This window comes from Acanthaster planci, linkage group LG03, assembly GCF_054643075.1.
Source record: "Acanthaster planci isolate LZ-2023a linkage group LG03, COTS_SCS, whole genome shotgun sequence".
Taxonomy (NCBI): Eukaryota; Metazoa; Echinodermata; class Asteroidea; order Valvatida; family Acanthasteridae; genus Acanthaster; species Acanthaster planci.
The window spans coordinates 9547121-9563274 of NC_141779.1; the positions used below are offsets into that span (position 1 = coordinate 9547121).

At 40.8% G+C, this 16154-nt stretch overlaps 1 long non-coding RNA gene across 1 annotated transcript; it reads right to left on the reverse strand.

Moving 5' to 3' along the window:
• Positions 1-637: 637 nt before the first annotated feature.
• Positions 638-16047, reverse strand: LOC110983655 (uncharacterized). The gene is made up of 3 exons (XR_002598756.2): positions 15850-16047; positions 12815-13026; positions 638-12196 (listed from the first exon to the last, which is right to left on the reverse strand). It is a non-coding gene; the product is annotated as an uncharacterized LOC110983655 (long non-coding RNA).
• Positions 16048-16154: the final 107 nt, after the last annotated feature.

The following is a 16154-nucleotide window of genomic DNA, read 5'->3' on the forward strand; positions in this document are numbered from 1 at the left end:
TTTGCCAAGACGTGAGTGCAAGAAATAGAACAACCTCTAACAAGGCAATAAACTAAAAGCGTGCCTGAGATGAGCTACATTTATGCCTTTTATCAGTGTGTATCCGTGAAAACCGCCATCCGCTGGGTGTTCCAACCCCTGGCCAATTTTCTCAGCTCTTACATGTATGTGGTGTTGGCAGCTGTGCACGAGCAAACATTTAACATTGTCAAGGCCTTGATCTCTAACAAGAGCAAATGTGCAACACCATCCATGGCCTTTTACAATTACAGATTTGTAGATCAAAGTGGTTATGTTGAAAAACCAACACCCCTGGATAACGTAATTTCAATACTGTAGACCTACCGGTACATAACAAATAGGGTGGGGGGGTTATGGGTGGCTTACCATCCTTTTCATGAAATATAACATCGTCAGCATTGGGCATTAATGATAGTACAAGTTTGTGAAAAACCCACCAACAGAATTTCCAAATTCTCAAATTGTTGGCTTTGGTGCTAGTATGTGCATACATCTGTTAATTCAGCCCCCCCCCATCCTGGGCCCACCCCTGGAATTATACGACCAATTTTCAAATTCAGAGAGTCAAAACTGGAGGTTCACACAGGAATAAGGACAATCATTTCAAGCACTAGTGTTTCATGAAACTTCACCAATTACTGTTTTATTACTGCTTCACAATCACGGTCACAATTTTCACTACATGTGCTTTTGACACTGACAGGGTAAAAACACAAATTTTAAACCCTAACTACACTGAACCCAACAATATCCAACAGTAGGCCCTTTCTGTGGGATTTTGGTTGATGTGAGCAGTGAGCAAAAGGACTTGTGCTCTAGCAGTTGGATTCTGTAGGGTTCGACTGGCTTCACACCTTTTCAGATAATTCAGAAGGTAAAATGCCGGTTACAAATGGGTACAAGCAGACCTAAAAATTTTCCAGAACCTTTTCCTCATTAGGGTTTGTAATTCTGAGTCTTGCAGTAGAGTCAATGTTAGGTCTTTGCATTGACTAGAAAAAGAAGCTTAGTTCATTGTACAAATGCTATGCAAAGAATGCCTATTGTGTTCTTACTTTCGGTAAACTCTTCCTTACTTCAGTATGCTTTCATAAATTGTAAGAGAAACTGGTTTACATCTTTTTCTTCAGAAATGACACAAAAATATAACTGTATTTCGTCGTATTAGTCCTATAAGGTCATTAACAAAATATTTGAACTAAAAGGTCGTTTTTTAAAACTTGAAATACAAGCAAAGTCCTGGTGAAGATACGAGACACAGTCCCCCAAAATGATTTTTATCAGTGAAATAATGTGGAACATTACATGTATCTGTTTCTTAATAAAAATTCTTTCATGCTTATAGAATTAATAGGACTCTAAAATTATTTTCAAAATCATCAGTGCTATACTGCCATAACGCCCTTATAGCACTGACCCGACGATTTGTTCATGTACATGATTTAGATAATTTTGCACAGTTTGAATAAACACTCGCCTTCATCTGGGTGCTCTACTCCTGGCAAGCATTACCCCTAAATTGGTGCAAAAGCATGTTTAATGGTGTCTTAAAAAAGGAGCAATGGATAAGGCCTTGTCAACATTCCATGTTTAGACCAGCATTGACAATATTTAACAAGAGTTCCCAGAGTTGATATAATCCCTTTCAATTTGATGCTAACTAAATTTACGTCATATATTTAAGTAGAGAGTATTGTAAATGAAATTAAAAAATATATTTTCGAACCAATCTCTGTATGTCATGTGTGCACACTACAGTATGCTCAAGTGAAAATGTACAAAATGGAATTGTTCTGTAGGGGAACAGGAGTTTAATACATTGCACCATACCCAAAGAGTGAATGTAGTGATGTACAGTCAGACAAGTAGATATACCTTTAAATAATGCCATCTGTGTCTGGGGAGACAACTCTTTACTCGTAAACAAAGAGCTACAGTCGCCTACCATAAAGTAGTTGAGCCTGCGATATTACTTGGGAATAAACTGTTGAATGGAGACTTTGGGACCATGTCAAGATCTCTCTAGAATGTTTGTAAGGGGTTAATTCTATTCTCAACACATTGTAAATTGATAGTCAAGATCATTTTATTGCGGAGTAATAATGTACTTAGTATAGTACAAGTCCTTTGGCTGACAGAACTCTCACTCTCTCCGTCTTCAACTGCTGCTGGAACTGAACACTCTGAAGGTCGCTGGTCAGTTTATGGCCCAGAAATTCACCTTTTGGAGGATTATAGGCATCCTACCTAAATAATGGTGGTAAGATCGTAGGTTATACCTTCAGATCTTTTTATGTGTTCATTGATTTGATTACTACATGTAAGTGGCTCAAAAAGTGTGTTTTTGGCTGTATTAATTAACGTTATTGAAACGCTTCAAAATGTCTGTGTCATGCACAATGCACATTATTTATTGCCGTAGGTGGCTGGTAGCGAGAGCACACTGGCTTGGCAGTTTTTTTGGTCCTTGTTCGCTGATCTTGGTCCTCACATTACATCCAGATTACTACTGTTGGATTAACCTTCCTACACTCAAGCATGATCCGAGGAGCGAACACAGAAATAAATGCCAAGATCAAGATTACAGTCACCGCAACTCCTGGGAGCTGTTATTTCTGAGTGTTATGCACCCTCACTCTGAGGTGGAGTTCACACCCCTCCTTGACAGGAGCTTACTAGGAGACTAATACTTTAGAAAGTGAGTTTGAAGGGAAAGATGTTAGATGGTCTTTTTGCTCTGTACACGTACCAGTGGAGCTAGAGAGCAGTGATGGGAGTGCAATCCCAGGTATTCACAATGACAACAAAGACTCTGGGGGTAGATTTAGCAACAGCGACGGATGTGCCTACAGAAATCCCACGAAGGGACAAATTTTTCTGTAAATACAGACAACCATTCCATTTTGTTGTTTGTGTCCAGTGCCGTGTTATTCTCGGGTGGGGAACCTTTAAGGAAGACGTGTTGGAAATGTGTGCCAAGCCACCGCCATAACAATATAGACTACAAGTACATGTGGTAGTATATGTCATACATGTACATGCCCACACGTACATGTATTTGCTTTAGGCGGGGAGGGTGAAGGGAGATACCTGTATGGCAGTTGGTTTCCTGGGACCCCCATGGGCCTGAATTATTCTTGACAAATTTCTTGCCTGGATGGAAAGAGGGAACGAGTTTCTACTGGAAGAGAACGCACATCCTGTGGCTGGACTTTTTTAAAACCGAGTTGTGATTTTAAACCCAAACTCTGGTAATGCAGGCGTTGTGGTGGTGGCAGCGGCTGTGGGGTTACATCAACCGTGAGAGAATCCATCTGCTGTAAGGAGTTCAAGGAGTTTGCTTAACATATCTGTGTAAGTGTGACTGTCCAGGATATCAACTACAGCATCCTGCATGTTGCTTCAACACAGTCTGTTTTGTTTGATGGGCTCTACAAACAGCAAACTTGCAGTTTCGCCAGCAATATGGCTTGAACCGCTAATGATGTCATTAGGCAACAGAAAAACCACTAAGTACACAATTTTTGGTTGGAAAAGAGCAATTTCAGTCAAAATAAATTAAGTTTGTAGAAAATGTAAATAAATTATGTACATGCAACTGTACACCAAACTGATTAGTTTTTTGGTTTCATTTTTACATGTACTTGCAGGAAAAACAAAATGTTGGGCAGCTGATGGTTGGATTTTGTAGAAGATGTAACCTTCTGTATTGTCAGGTATCGGCGATTGGAAATGGCAGAGTTACAGCTCAGTATCCCAACCACGACAGTGCTGTAAAAGTAGTTCTGGGAGAAACTTTTCAAGGATTCCTTCTCTTAAGGAAACAACGAGCAAAGAGGCAGCACCCTGCTCTGATACTTCAGTGCATGTCGCCGTTTGTGTACCATCTCATCAGAGACAGTGGTTTTCTCCAACTCACTACTCCAAGCATCCATCATTCACATATCACAATACCATCCCCCCCCCACATTAGCATCAATACAGACATGGTAAGAATGCGTGACATAAACACAAGAATCACCCCTGATGCTACCCCCACTGTATCAACTCAATATCACTTTTGACAAGATGGAGAGAAAAACGCCACTGTGTACAATACATGCAGCATGAACATGCAGCTTCCTAGTTGTAGGAAATACGTACATGTACATGAATTTGTTGTGCAATCAGTTCCTTCAAAAGGAACGTACGTAAAAGGATGTAAAGAACCCCTCTCTATTCCATAACTGCCAACCGTTCCGATTAAATCGGAATTGTCCCGATTTTTAAGTTTACAGACCGCAAAAACTTGGAACGTTCCGATTTTCAACAAAATAGAAAAAAAAATAATAAAAAACATAAAGAGTCATGGCAAAAGAGGGTGCTAATGTACAGGAAAAAAGAGGGCACCATTGACTTTTTTTTTCATTGGTCACCATCTTGTGTAGCGACGGTCGCATCTAACGTGACTTTCGTTTGCGCATGTGTAGTCGTGATCAGGCATGTTAGGTGGTGTAACCTCGGTTCCAATAGAGACTTGTTGCAGGATTTAACGAGTTTGTACAGCGACATAGAGAAGGATAAGAAGCAAAAACGCTTGCAAAGATTCAAGGACGAATACAAAGAGCCGTTCCAATTCATAACGACATCACGTAAGGATGAATTTTTCCCATTATGCAAGATTTGAGGCACTATATCAGTCATTCCACGGGGATGCAGATAGGGAATCGTCACAAGCATCAAGTTCCAAAAGGAACTGAGAAGTATGTATTTTGGGTTTAAAGAAAGTATCTAACTCAAGGTATGGGAAGACTTGACAATTACTGCTTCAGTTTCAAGCTATTGGTGGTTGGCAAGAACAAACGACACAATCGTGTTGCTATAGATTGCAGGTTTCAAGGTTGGTTAGAACTACGGGCTATCAACAAATTGACAGTCTCATCTGTTGATAAAGTTCAAGAATACTGAGTTGAAGATTTGTGTCATTGGATTGTTGCGTAGCTGATCAAGGAAGAAAATGGTGCATCTCTCAGCTTGGAGTAGCCAGGGAAGGGACAAGACGAAGATGAAGATCAAAGTACCTGTATGTGTATAATTTTTGGAAAAGAAAAGAGCATTTCCTTGCTCTGAAGCTCTTGGCTCGTGGAATTGAAACTGCACTGTTCAATCCCACAAACCTGTCTTCTAGACAGCTTCAAGTTTTCCTCAGTGTCAGCATTTCTCAGCTTAAACACAAAGACGTAAACACATACATGATTTCTCAATTTTTGTTTTTCAATTTTGTGGGCAGAAGGCTTTCGAGAGGTCTGAGAAAAACAGCTAAGCAAGAAGGAGGATTTGGACAACTTCACAACCCAAAAGGCATTGTGCCACTTTAATAAGCAGCAGATGAAAACCTACAGAAAAGACTCTACAGTCAACGCTTATAGTATAAAGTCAGCAATTTTAAGTGGTCATCCCAACTTTTGTGATGCATTTGCAGTCTGAAATCTGTGCACAGAGGTCTATCACTGGTGTCCTTTGCGGTCATCATTACAACCGTAGTACAGGGGTGCCACAAGATTGTTTTGAAGCACTGCATTGGTGGAGATGGCAAGCATTCATGGAAACACTGGGTCCTGAAAAGGTAGCATCTGTTGAATTGTTGGCATCCCTCAAAGAGGAGTTTCCAAAATCACAGTTCAATGATATCGTCAGATCACAAGGGAGAGACAGAAGTGGACGTGCGAAAAGAGACACAGATAAGAGTGAGTAAAAAGGAAGAGAATGCAGGGAGCGCTGCATTTAACTAAGTTCAGAATATGTTCATTCCATTCAGCCAAGGTACAGATGGCTTCATCAAGATTGTCTCTGCAATGGAGGTGCCAGATTCCATCGCTGCTGACATTATGAAGGCTAAAGAACAGCGGGAATCGGCTTTAAACGACTTCTGCAATGGGAGATTGCGAAGAAGGTCCATGACCCTATCAAAAAGTTGAAAATAAAAACATTCAGAGATGTAGGACAAGTGGTCTGCACTAAGTGAGCAGAAAGGCAGGCTGTCTCGAAAGCAGAGTGCAAATTAATTTGTATTTTTTAGGTTTTGAAAAGTACAAGTAGGCATGCAAGGCAACTTGTATTTCTGACAATATGAAAGTCTTGATGAAAAGCAGGCTTTTCACAATGTCCTGACTTCCTGACACACAAGGCAGAACGTTTGAACTCAGCTAAGACTTAACCAGATGTTAGTTGAGACTTGAACATTTTCTCAGAGCAACACTAACCACCAGAATGGCCTGTAGATTTTTATTTTCAGCTGTGAAATTGACAGACAAAAGCTGACATGCTTTATGGCTGAAAGAAGCATGTGTGGCTGCACCACAATTAGGCAACTGAAGCCCAGACAATGCATACCTCAGCTACATGTATAGAAACAAAAGCTTTAAGATTTTTTTCCTTAAATTTATCATATTTCAAGGCATCTTTGGGACCGGTGAAATTGCAGTGAAATTGACAAAAGAAGGAGGTCGTTATTTTATCAAGTATTTTACTGAATATTTTTTGCAGATCGTTATGTAAGTTACAAGCATTTATTACTTTCATAACATTCTGTGACTATTCGAAATGGCAAAATTGACACCTTTTCCTTGGACGTGATCTCTTTGTGGTGTGGTGAGTGTGATGGGGGGGAAGTGTGATAGGTAAATGCAAGGACGAAAACATTACACCCGTTCTACATGTAGCTGTCACGATGGTATTCACTGTGACGTCATCAGGAGTCGCTTGACGTAAAATTAAAGATGCGAAGTTCAATTCACATCTTCTGAAGTAGTACATGCATGATTTTTTGGAAACCTTGGAGGTATCTAGAAAAGAAATTGTTCTAGACAAAAAGTGACACCATGTGATGATGGCATTATCATGTGACAAGTCACGCGACATTAACTCTTCAAAGCATAGCAAGAAAGGGAAGTTTTATACATGTAGGCTCAAATTGGCATCATGTTATGATTACGTTATCGCTTGAAAAGTACACGTACATGTCCAATTCAGTTTAAATTTGGCACATAGCTAGGAAGGGAAGTGTTACAGAGGATAAATGGCATAATCCGATACGGTGATAGTCGACTCAGAAATTCCGAAATTTTACACTTTTCCGACCAATTGCATCAAGATAATTTTCAACTTGCAGGTGTCATGTATGAGAGTATTGAGCCTTCATTTGCTGTGAAATAAAATGAGATTGCATTTCTCTCTCCTAACTTTCCAAGTGTCACATCATTTTTTTGTTCTAAGCACATCAAAATCCTATCAACCACGAAGGGCACTGTGTCGTGCCATGCATACCGCACGTTCATGTGTAGTTTAGGCAAACGCTGTCAACGTACACACATATCCGAACCAGTACCAGGCTAGAATTGGCACATTATAAGATGAAGCAACACATTCCATTCGCTATTTTCGCTGACAAAAACCAGTTCCAACCAATAACCATCTCTGTTGGAAATGTGTTCGTTTCCAGGTAATTTTTTGTGTCGCAATCGCTCTGATAGGCTTATTTTCATGACGTATCCTCATATAAGCCAATGACTCTGCACATTTCATGCAACTCACCACATGCACATGTAAAGACCACCACTTGAAGCCACTGCACCTGGGATCCTAAATACTTTTTGTGTGTAATCACAGAAAACTGTACCATCATGTGTGTTGTTGAATGAACGTTTCTTACCGTTACATTTCCATCATCATGTCTGCCCCTGAAGACATCATTCATCAAGAAGGCAAGGTGAAGCACATCGACAAAGGGATTAAAACTCCTGGCGATTTGAGTGGGTTGAGGCCAAAATAGGAGGAGTGTTCTTGTCCAAATTTATTTGGAAATTGGCAAAATCTGATAAGGCAGTGGTGCAATGTAGAAATTAATTATGCTTCCAGCACGTGCAGAATCGTTGATATACAACAGCGAACTCAAGACACGGAAAATGAATTATCGTCTGTCGGGTATATGTATACATGTCCATAATCGACATAGTTTTTTACCGTAAAAGGCTTCGCGCTGCGCGCTCACAAGTTTCAGCTTTTTCCATTTTCTGAGAACTTCATCCCTGGATTTTGTTCTTTTCACCAATAGCAAATTAAACATTGAAAGACTTGATCCTGAAATTCTGGCAAAGCATCTTTCTCAAAGCGCATAATATTTTGGAAGCCACCATTTTGCTGGAGCTCGTTGCAAATTAGTACAGTTCCCAGGTATTGAAAGCCCCAGCAGTGGAAGACCATGACAGCTGGATGCTGTTCTGCAACTGTAGGCAAGAGGACGCTGACGCATCAGTGGTTGGTTGTGAAAAGCTCCTAGCCTAAGAGGTTGAAAAAGCAATTCATGAAGGTATAGACGCCAAGTAAGAAGGGTCAGTCACGAAAATGGACTGGCATCAAGGGATCAAGCTTACCCAAGATGGCTGTACAGTGATCTAGAGAACTTCAAGGAGAACACTTTCTGTCTAAAAAGAAGTCAAAACAAGCCTCCCGGCCTACCAACGGTGAAAAAGCATCAATTCATGAAGGTATAGATGCCAAGTAAGAAGGGTCAGACACCAAAATGGACTGGCATCAAGGGATCAAGCTTACCCAAGATGGCTGTACAGCGATCTAGAGAACTTCAAGGAGAACACTTTCTGTCTGAAAAGAAGTCAAAACAAGCCTCCCGGCCAACCAAGGGTGAAAAAGCATCAATTCATGAAAGTATAGATGCCAAGTAAGGAGCCATGAAAGTGGACTGGCATCAAGGGATCAATGGCATCTTACCCAAGATGGCTGTACAGTGATCTAGAGAACAACTTCAAGGAGAACACTTTCTGTCTGAGAAACAAACAAAAACAACAGGAGGAACCCTCGAGAGGTGTGGTAAGTAGCGGCAAAATTCCTGTATTTTGGCAACAAGGGCAAGGAAATCTGTCAGAAGAGCAAGATCCCATGAAATCTCGTGTTCGACGTCAACGGCATCCACAGCCGCCTGATGGAATACAACCCTCTCAGAGTTTCACCATCGACAGTCTACAGTAAGCTTGTCTATGTACAGAAAGCTGCACACTTCATTCACAACCTTACTCAATGTGCTGAGGAAGCAGCAAGAGGTGAATTCTAGAAGTGTCGCAGCTACATCGACAAGACAGTCGAGGGACCTGTCAATTTCAAAGAATTCAACAACCACCTTCTGAATGGTTCAATAAGTCAAGACCGCTACACCGACGCTGTGAAGGTGGGCAAGAAGTGACCCCGCAACAAACTTGAATCTGTACACGAATGCTACATTCTGCAGAACAATGAGGGTGTGTGCATTTTCAGGTGGTACAAATAGCATCCATTTGCCTGGAGTGGTGTAAACAAGAGGTGCATTCCCAAGCACACCTGCAAGCAAGAAGGTGGATCATTTGATGAGACTTTTCAGCTTTTTAATTCACAAGAGAAAACTGTGGCACGGAAGCAAGACAGTGCTGGATTAAACTTGTACATAGAAAGGACCCCTAATTTAATTAAAATCTGGGAAGCCGAGGCATACATACCTCAGATCGTTCGACAGATGTCAGCTGAAGAAAACCCAGATCCCTGTTACAATAACAATGTTCCCTCATCAACCAAGGGATGACCACTGTCACAAAGGGCAGCTGTCCAAAGAAGTACTTCTTGTAATTGTGCTGACCTAACCCTGCCTTTTTCCAGCTTACAGCACACTCTACCCAACACGTACATTGTATAGCACACCCACACGAGTTGATTGATCCAATTTCTATCGCCCCACACATCAAACTGGCTTAATACAAACTACGAACGCCAACTGCTCGTCACGTGACTCCGGTTTGTCCCGACACAAGTTTCCAACAAGTAAACGTGAAATTGAATGAGACCAGAAGTAGACTTGGCATATGAACACAAATTCTAACAAGGCACAGAAACAGACACTGCTGCGCCCACATGTATTTCAGTCAATCTTTCTGAGGAGAACACACTGGTATGAGCTGTATTGATGGATCAACATGACCCTAAGTCCTTCCTGGCCATGTACATGGCTTACAGGCATATTTTCAACTTATCAACATACTGTGTTATCTTCCTGTAAGAGTGCTCTGACGCAAGACTTCCAGCCACATGACAAAGAGAAATATTTCCCAGCTTCTCAGTCACAAGCTCGTCTATCCACATTTGCACAAGGAAATACGAGTGTGCGATGGCTGGGAGCAAATCAAGGCCCAAATAATAGCCGCATTTGCCAGTGTACACATGTGCATGTACTATGCACTTGAGCTTAAGAGCAGATATGTGCATGTCATGTGAGAGAAGACGTAAAACTATTTCAGAAAAAATGACCTAAAACCCTAGGATGTGTGCTAATCATACTGAAATCGGAGGATTTAGCCCCGTAAGGCTTGAGAATTAACATTCAATTGCGGTCCTCCATCATCTGAAGAAACTATTCCCTGCTCTTCATTCTTGCTACCGGCTTTCCAACCAATCTTTAACCATCATATCTACAGCCAATCCTGGCCACAGGTTCTACAACTACTCTTTGCCAGTGCTAATATCCTGTGGTGAGTAAAGCCAACAGATCACCAGAAAACCCTGCAAACTAGTATACTATTGTTTGTGTGTTAGTGAAAGCCATATTAGAGGACGAGAAAATAGTCTGAGACCCTCCTGGTAGTGGTATATGTATGTCAAACACATAGAGATTGAATGGACACCATAATTAACCTTTGCTATATACACATGTGCACGTATGTGTGCTGTCCAATCTCTTGAATCTATTTCATTATACCTAAAAACTGCCATTTTTAATGATACTTTAACTTCTTTGCTTTTCACAACTGTTTAATAACCGCAGATCTAAAATTTTCTTAATGAGGAATTAAAACCGAATCCAAACACAAAGGACTTCCAGAGAGATCTGTAAAAAGTGCTTCTGGTGTGTCTAGTTTCCTAATCCAGTGTCTCTACTGGAGACACACAACCCTGGCTTTGTGATAAAAACACGACGCTGTATGAACATGTAATGTTAAAGTACAAACTGATGCAGTGTTGGAAACACACTGGATAACTTATGAAAGGGCAAGATACAAACTGTATGCTACAGGCTACTTACAATGATTTTGTTTTCAGACTGGTCAAATTCCATGGCCAACTTGTTAACCCTAACAGTACCGGGCGTTGTTTGGCTTAGAGTACTCAGTACCACAAAATACTATGTAACACTCTGAGCCTGAAGGACCTAGCGGTACAAATTACTATTTCTGGCTAGGTTTATTCCATTATTACTCGTACAGAGAATATTGAAACCATGCATTCACAGTGCCACAGCACTGTATGGTACATTGTCTTCTCTATTGTATCTTATGGCCTCAGAGAATAATAATGTCATGTCCTCTTACAAGCGACAGGGCTGAGTACTATATTTTACTACTAAGTAGTACTTTGTAGCACTCGGGACTGTGAGGGTTAAGCCATGTTTACTAACTGTGACTAATGTTAAAGGTCTCTGGATAATGTAAGTTGGTGGCAACTGCCGTTAATGCAACAAATTATTGTCATATTCAAAGTCAACTCCTCAAAAAATAGACACAAGTGATGACAGGTACAACAGCTGCTGCAGAGTAGAGTGGAAGTTAATTCAAAACAGTTACGCAAGCCAACTACATTTTTGAAACTCTGAAGTCGAAAAAGTAAATTGTAACAACAGCTGAGGATTTCCACTTTTTCATATCCATCACTAGAAATGTTACGGCACTCCTCAATAAAGTGGCCTCAATTTCGGATTTTTTTCTCAGATCACAGCTATACATGTTAAATACATTTGTGTTAGTACATTCATTTGTAGCATGGACATGTACTTGCTTGTGGTACTTTTTAAAATTCTCACAGTTCACATCACCCTTGAACAACATTCATTGGACCCAGTAATGAAAGGTTCAAACTGACAATTATGTTCCTTCAGTTAAAGGATGGAAGGCCAGTATACCATGATAAACCACTGACGTCTACCAAAGGCAGGCTTTCGCCTGCTGCCTCAATGTGAAAGAAGCCACAGCAATCAAGACAATCTGGACCTTACGGACATGGAAGCCCTGCTTGGTTCTGCTGCTCCTGGTGACTGGTCAATTCTGCTGGCAGCTCCACACTATGCACACAGCAGTAGTCACGGTGTAAGTGATGCGACTTCTTCCTGAATGAGAAAGCACACACATTAAATACATCTTTTCCACAAGAAATCGGGATAAGAGCACACTAAAAAGCTAGGATGTACATGTAAGTACACCAATCTTCAATCACTAATACGGCTTTAATAGTGCTGTAACAGGTTGAAAGCTTTTTCCTCATATTTGCAAAAACTAAACTGGTGCCAGAAGTCTGGAATAAAGCCCCCAACTTGTCTGTGAGTTGCACATGTATACACTTCAGATCTAAACAGATAGTGCAGTAAATAAAGGCAGTTGTACAGGCTAATTACCAAGATTCTGATCTTGGTAAGTTTGTTAAATTCAACACTATCACATGAAATTGGGTATGTGTCAAACACTCCAACTCTGTATGATTTCTACATACACTGCAAATCCAACTAGAAAATGCCTTACCGGTTTCATTTCTGAAATTCTATTATCGCACATTTTTTTCAAAACAGTTCCTACTGAAAGCCAATACATGACACTCAGGAGGAAATCTACACATTACTCTGGACTTTTTCCTTCATGTCACTCTTATTACAGAGTCTAGGAATACTTCCAATTCATCACAGCCGGAGGAAAGCTCTGACTCAAAGTAATTCCGCTGAAAGCAACCTTACCACTGATCTAACGCGTCCCACAGGCCCCGCCTTCAGCCATGGCCATGCTGGGTGGACGGCCAGAAGTCGTCTGTGCCAGCCGCCAATGTCTTCCTCAAAGCTTTAGGCGTGCTCTGATGCAGCTTTGTCCCTTCAAGTGAATGCAGATGACGCTCCCACAGCGTGAGAATTGGCCGCATTCACATGGCTGTGATGGGCCGAGTAGGAGCAAGCTGTGGAAAGATGTACACGTGATTAGAAAAAAAAATGAAGCACTGAAGAACCTGATTGACTGAAGAAGCCTGGTCAAGCCTCCTCGACCAGGGTGCCAGCTGGAAAACTTCAATTAATAGCCAAAGTTGTAGCCAAACATTTGAGTTTACAGCCATCCTACAAATTTACGAGCCAACATCACATATTTTTGTAGCCAATTTGTTTGACAATAAAGATAAACAAATAACACGTTATTTGCTCTGACTCTTTTAAGTTTGTGTGAACTGCTTTTGAAATGGATCAATTGTTATAAACAGACTAGCATTTAATAAAAACTACATCCTGTACGTCTCGTATTTCAAATGTTTATGGGAATTTATTTCCATATGTCTCATATTTCACACCAAGGTAAGTACATGTGAAGAATACATACATATACGTACAATTTTTTTTTTAGCTTGCCCGATTGGGCAGGCCATGCGATAAATTTGCTTGCCCGAATTGGATCAACACTTGCCCACAATTTCTCAAAAACCGCAATTATTATGGTTATTTAACTTAGGCCTACTGCATGCAAGCAGTCTTTTATTTGGCCAAAAAATGGTTGTGCATCCGATTACAAAATTAGTTAGTTCAGAAACGTTTTTGGTTGGGGGGCAATTTTTTGTGCGGAATGAATGGAATGAATGGGAATGACAGCTCCCAAAATTATCTCAAAAGTGATGAACACCTGTGTCAATCTGTAAAAATTTCAACAGTCGACAATTCACCAGAATTATGGACAATTCACACAGTGCTACTCAGGCAATCATGACGGCAAACTGGCCAACAATGGCCGAGCATCATGTGGTAAGCGTGCGTGATGTATCCAGACCAGTGGGCGATAAACCTTGTGCCGCAGCAGGAATTTGTTGAAACACACTCACTTTAAGTATGAGCAAAACAACCTCAAATTAAACTCATGAACACAGAAAATACATACATAAATAAGAGACCAAGTTCTGTGAATTAACTTGCAGAAAACCTCTTGCAACATCGATGTTTTTTTTGACCTGGGTTGCATGCGATATGTGTGTACGGCTCATGTAGTGTAATCGACTGGAATGTACAGTACATGTACATGTATAGACTGGTTCTGGTTGCTAGATTTCCATCATGCGTTCTGTCGCTTGTGCGTAGCACAGTGGGAACCTGGGCAGCTTCGTTTAACGCACTGAGCTTTGCGCATGTGCTTTTACCACTGCGACAACGAACATCAATGAGGACTGTTTGTGAAAGTTGGAAATTAAAAAAATGACATTTTGGTGACGAACATGTGGTAAGGTTTGTCTAAATTTGCAAAATGATTGCCAATTTTTCTCGCCAAGGTCAATGGAATAAGAGCCAAAATTACAATTATTTGCCAATTGGCGAGAATGGTGAACAGCAGCTGGAACCCTGCTCAATAGTTAACTCTGTGGAAGTGAAAAATGAAATACACTGAATGAAGGATTTCCAGAAGCACTAGGTTTCTTAGACTGAAAACAATGATAGCTTAGAGTTAAGTTTTGGCAAGTCCATTGGACAATGCAAAATAATGCAAAAATGTATAGATTCTGTCCGAGAAAGGCCGACTTTCTTTACTCTGCTGGAAATAAGGTGATTAGACACAGTGGAATTAATTAAAAGCATGAATACAATACACCAAAGCAGAACTTGAATTTCAAAATACACACACACACAAGATTCAGGCCAATTATAAGCAAACTGGGAAAGAACTCCATAGGCCTACACAGACACCACTAATTGTGCCCTGTAGTGACCAATTAGCCATCTGTTATCTGAAAGCAATAAAATGTCCAAAAAAGTCAAATTTAGCAGTGAAACTATCTGTATTGAAATATTCTCTAAGAAAACACTTAGAATTTTTCACACCAGTCTCATATTAAAGCCTTATCACAAATACTGCATGGGTGATTTTACACAATAGTAGAAATGCGCTGTGGGAAGGAAAAAGGAGCAAATGCTGTGCCTGCATATGCTGTCAAGCAGTGTACATGTGCATGAACATATATGGAATTCTTTCTGCAGACTGATATCGTTTACAAATTCTGTTCTCAAAATATGCCATTTCTCTTTTAACGGCATGAACTTTATCAAGTAGGTATTTTGTCTTCGTCTACTGCAAATTATGGCAAATATTCATAATGAAGCTCTCCTGTCAAAGACTTTCAATGGTTCTGCATGAACAAATGTATACATGTACTTAAAGGACCAATCAAGATTTAGACTCAACTAAGATCTAGACCCCAGGCCTTTTTCTTTTTCAATATTATCAGGTTAATCTATTTGCACTGTAATGTCCTCTCCAACCTGTCCAAGAACTGTAATTGGCAGATATTTTCAGCTGGGACAGAAAATCCATTAGGGCCTAGAACTGTAGAAGGGAATTCAATACGGGGGCCAGAACTTAATCATTTGGTCATGAATGTCTACACAGATGTTTCACTGACACTTGATGCTGAAACTGGCCCACACTTCATGTTCAGCTGACGTTGAAGTCGAACTTCAACTTCAAAAGTTCAACAGGCGTAGCTCGCGGGCTGGGCGGATCGGAGAGCACCGCCCTATTTTTTTTGGCCACAACTGGCCTATGTACATATAGGTACGGTTTAACATAGGCCCTTGCATACCTGCAAGCCAAGTGAACATTACATAGCCAGCAAAGTGTACAAAATGCGCCATAGGCCCGGCCTGCGCTTGCCGCGCCTACGTTCAGCCATGGGCTATAATAATCTCCATGGTCCAGCCCAGAACGTTTCTTTCCCTTTTCCAAACAATTCAAATATATTTCAGCTTAGTACCTTCTATACTTATCCTCCACGATACCATTTTGAAAGTTCGATAAATGCTGAACTGGGAAAAGATTCTTGAAGAGAAATTCCGCCTCGAAAGCTGCAAAAATGCTGCAACATATCCGCGTATTCAATGTGCTGCCTCGGCTGCGCCTCGGAAATCACCGGGCCCGATCGGGCTTTACATTGCTTAGTCTCCTCAGAGCGTGAATGGATTTTAACTGCATTTAGCTGCATGCCCTAATCTTTGACGCAAACGCTTTAATGTACAAAGAAAGCTTGAAAAGAGAGTAGCAGACATCGGTGGGATATTT